Source organism: Cnephaeus nilssonii (assembly GCF_951640355.1).
Source record: "Cnephaeus nilssonii genome assembly, chromosome: 5".
Taxonomy (NCBI): Eukaryota; Metazoa; Chordata; class Mammalia; order Chiroptera; family Vespertilionidae; genus Cnephaeus; species Cnephaeus nilssonii.
This window is the reverse complement of record NC_137076.1, coordinates 19,879,702-19,884,240: the sequence shown is the minus strand read 5'-3', so window position 1 is coordinate 19,884,240 and position 4,539 is coordinate 19,879,702.

Sequence of the window (4,539 nt, the reverse complement as noted above, 5' to 3'; positions counted from 1 at the left end):
AATCCCAAGAGCGACACCTCAGTAATAGGTGGCATCACAGAGAGAGCAAGTGGGTACCAAGAACTATAAGGGGTCTGGAAGTTTCCCTACTTTCAAACTGTCAATTTAACCCGTCATGGTTTCACTGATGCTGGCGGAAAATGCAACACTCCGGGGTCAGAGACCAAAGACATAATCACTCCCAGCAGGGCAGGCAGCATGAACCTTGGGTTTGCCTGCTCCTCCCAAGTCCCACGGGGACAATGCAGGTGAACCCAGATTGGCATTGGATGGACACTGGGTTTGCATCACAGCTGAGAAGCTCCAAGCTTAGAATCCCCAATCTTTTCTTTTGCTAAATATATATTTTACTAGAGGCCTGGTGCATGAAATTTGCGCATGGGTAGGGTCCCTAGGCCTGGCTGGTAATCAGGGCCAATCGGGTTCCCCACCTCCCCACCTTCCCCGCATCCTCCTTCCCTAGCTCTCTCAGCGCCCCACCGCTGCCGCTGGTCGCCTATCATGTTCTGCACCGCCCCCTGGTGGTCAGCGCACATCATAGCAAGCAATCGAACTCCCGTTCACCCAGTCGAACTCCAGAGGGGACACTTTGCCTATTAGCCTTTTATATATAGAGATTGATTTCAGAGAGGAAGGGAGAAGGAGAGATAGAAACATCAATGATGAGAGAGAATCATTGATCATCTGCCTCCTGCACACCCCCTACTGGGGATCAAACCCACAACCTGGGCATGTGCCCTGACTGGGAATTGAACCATGACCTCCTGGTTCATGGGTTGATGCTCAACCACTGAGCCACACCCAGTCAGGCGGAAACCCCAGTCTTTTCAAGTAGACTGCAAACAAACCCACTCTTCCTTTATCTCAGAGGCATTCATCTTTATTATATGGACAGCAAACAAACCTGCCCTCTGCTCCACAGGAAGAAACTCTCTGCCTTCTAAGGCTGTTTGCTATCCAAACATCCTTGAAAATACAGCAGAACAAAAAGCTGCCCACGCCCCTGCTTGTGAGTTATATGAAAACTAGTGGCCCGGTGCACAAAATTCATGCACAGGGGGTGGGAGGGGGGGAAAGGGTGTCCCTCAGCCTGGCCTGCACCCTCTCCAATCTGGGACCCCTCAGGGGATAACCAGCAGTCGGACATCCCTCTCACAATCTAGAACTGCTCGCCTGCTTGCCTGATTGCCCCTAACTGCTCCCCTTCTGGCTTGATTGCCCCTAACCACCTGTGCCTCTGCCCCGCATCTGGGACCCAGGATTCCCTCCTCCAGCCGACCACAGGCACCCGGGATCCGGGCATCCCTCCTCTGGTCAGCCATAGGCGCCCAGGCGGGCTGCAGCCACAGGGGATGGTGGGCAGGTGGCTTCGCCTGGGCTGCAGCCGCAAGTGCTGGTGCCCAGGACTGCGGGGTGGGCGGCTTCTCTGTCTCCTGGGCCACAGCCAGCCACAGGTGCTGGTGCCCGGGACTGCGGGGTAGGCAGCTTCTCCATCTACCAGGCTATAGCCAGCCACAGGTGCTGGCGCCTGAACCGCAGGCGGGCGGCTTCTCTGTCTTCCCTGGGATGGAGTGTGGGCGACTTCTCTGGCTGGCTGTGGCCTGGGATCACGGGGCAGGCGGCTTCTTCGTCTCCCGGGCTGCAGCCAGCCTCAGGCGCTGGTGCCCAACTTCTCTAACCCCCACAGGCCCTGAGCGGGCTGCCGCCATGGTTTCAGGTTAATTTGCATACTCACTCTGTTTGGCTGGTAGCATAGCGGAGTGATGGTAATTTGCATGTTTCTCTTTTATTAGTGTAGATACCAGAAACTCAGGAAGAAGTGTCTCCCAATAGTGGTAGCACTGGCATTCAATGGGCTGTGGCAGGCATCTGTGAGGGTCATTTGGGCTGGAAGTCAAGCATATGAGGCTGTTCGGGGTACAGTGTAGTGGTTCAGTGTGTAGATTGTGGAGTCAGACCGCCTGGGTTCAAGTCCTGGTTCTGCCACTTTTAACTGTGTGACCTTGACTTCTCTGCTTCAGTTTCTCCTGTAAAATGAGAACAATATGCCCTAGCAGCTAGGCCCTAGCTGATTTTGCTCAGTGGATAGAACATCACCCTGTGGACTGAAGGGTCCCGAGTTCGATTCTGGTCAAGGGCATGCAGGAGGCAGCCGATCAATGATTCTCTCTCATCATTGATGTTTCTATCTCTCTCTCCCTCTCCCTTCCTCTCTGAAATCAATCAATCAATATATATATATATATATATATATATATATATATATATATATATATATATATTTTTTTTTTAAAGAACAATAGCCCCAGTAACCATAGGGTTATTGTGAAAATTAATATATGGGCTTATATATGCCAGGCACTTCGAACAGCACGGGCAGATGGAGGGCCCTGTCAGTGTTAACTATAATTATTATTAATTATCATGACGATGCTGCAAAGCTTGTGGTCATGCCTGCTCTCCTGCATTTGTGGGCAAGCTGTGTAACCCACGCAGCTCCCTTGGAATCTGCCTCGGAGAACTCGGGAAGGGCACCAGGGCTCTCTGCTCCCTGCTCCCCTCACTGACTCAAGAAACGGGACTGCAGCGCCGGAGCTGGGTTTCAGGTTCAAAGGCATCAAACAGACTCAGGTTCAAACCCTGCCTTTGCCACGCGCCAGCTGTGTGACCTTGGCGAGCAGCTTCCCAGCTGGGGACCTCTAAGTGCTTACTGCACAAGGTCTGGGTGAAGGGGGAGTGAGCCACCCCCACCCACACTCGCCCCAAGTGACCTGTCCAGCACACACTCCGGGCCATCCTTAGCCAGTGCCATTTTGATTATCATCGTCATATTATTCTTCAATGAGCAAGACTTCGTAGGTGCAAGCTGAGAACATCTTGGCTCTTTTCCTCCAGCTCAGTGCATGCACTCTGGCCCCACCGTCTCTCTGCATGCCTCAAACTCCAGGAGAGACATGTGGGGGGGCACCCCCATACTGTCCTCTGTCCTCTCATCCAAGGTACACCCAGCCCTCCCACCTGTGGTCTTCGAATATGCAACACCCATGTCCACCGCCCCATCTCACCTTTCAGTTCTCCTCCGGACCTCACCGCAATGGCTCCCTCCTCAGGGAAGACCTCCCTGACTTCCCCCCAAGGCTCATCAGGTCTCCCTGTTAGATTTTCCATTAACTGTTTTGTTGTTATTAATCCTCATCCAAGGGTAATTTTTCCCATTGATTTTTAGAGAGTGGAAGGGAGGGTGGGGGAGAGATTGAGAGAGAGAGAGAGAGAGAGAGAGAGAGAGAGAGGAGACATATCTATTGGTTGCCTCCTGCACACACCCCAACCGGATCTGGAATCAAACCTTCAACCCAGGTACATGCCCTTGATGGGGAATCAAACCCGTGGCCCTTCGGTGCGTGGGCCAAGGCTCTAACCGCTGAGCAATACCGGCCAGGCTCCATTACCATTTTTATTGGACGCTCTCCCACTCTCCCCACCCCACCGCACTCCTACCCAGGGATTCCTTCTTCCAGCAGCTGCATGTTTTGGAGTGCTGGTCTTTCGCCAGCTGCTGAAGCTGGCGTGGCCCGAGCCAAGGCTGGCCAGAAGTGCTAGCGAATCAGCAACCTCCCCTTCGGCCACCCAACCAGGGAGCAGCCTTTAAGGAACGAGGATGGGGATTGGTGGATAAATAGCCCAGCTCCCACACCCTTCAGCTCTGCCGGCTCCGAAGAGGGTGCTCTCTGCTGCCTCCCAGAGGTCCCGGCGGCACTGCGCCCCAGTTGTCCAGACTGGTAACAGCTGGTTTCATTACTGCAGTTACTGGCGCCTTCCCTTCTCTGTCTCCCTCATGCCCCCCGACCCCCGACCCCCATCCGTGTCTCCTTGGGCTACCTCCCAAATAAATTACTTGCCCCGGAATTCTTGTCTCGGGGTCGGCTTCTGGGGGAGCCCAAGCTCAGGCAGCAGTTCGCCCCAATCCCTATGAAGGTCATAATGGTTTGCAGGCATTGGGCGTCTCTCCCCACTGGCCTGAGTTATGTCCACCCTGTGTCTTCAGAACCTGCCCAGGGCCTGGCATGTAGTAGATGCTCCATAAATGACCCCAAGTCTCCCAGCTCTGGGGGCCAGGTGGTATCGGGGAGCCCTGCCCCCACTCGGGTCCTCAGAAGCCCCCAGCTGGAGAGTTACATGCAGGAGGGGCACTTACTCCTCCCGAGCTATAAAAGGCAGCCTCCACTGCCTCGTGCCCCAGGCCACACAGCCTGGACAGCTGGACCAGCGCCCCCAGGGGCCAGGAACCCCAGATGACCCTTCAGGTCTGGCCAGGGCTCCTGGGATGTCCATGAGGCAGGTACATGGAGAGGACGTAACTCCAGTCCCAAGGCTGCAGGGCAGGAGAGGGATGGCACCGCTGGGCTCCACGGCGGGCATGCCTAGGTCCCCTCTCCCCTCCCAGGCATCGGATTCCACCTCGGGGAGCTCCCTGAGCAAGAGGCCGGTGCGGGACCAGGGTCTGCCCTACAAGGCCATGGAGCGAGCAGGCGCCTCCTG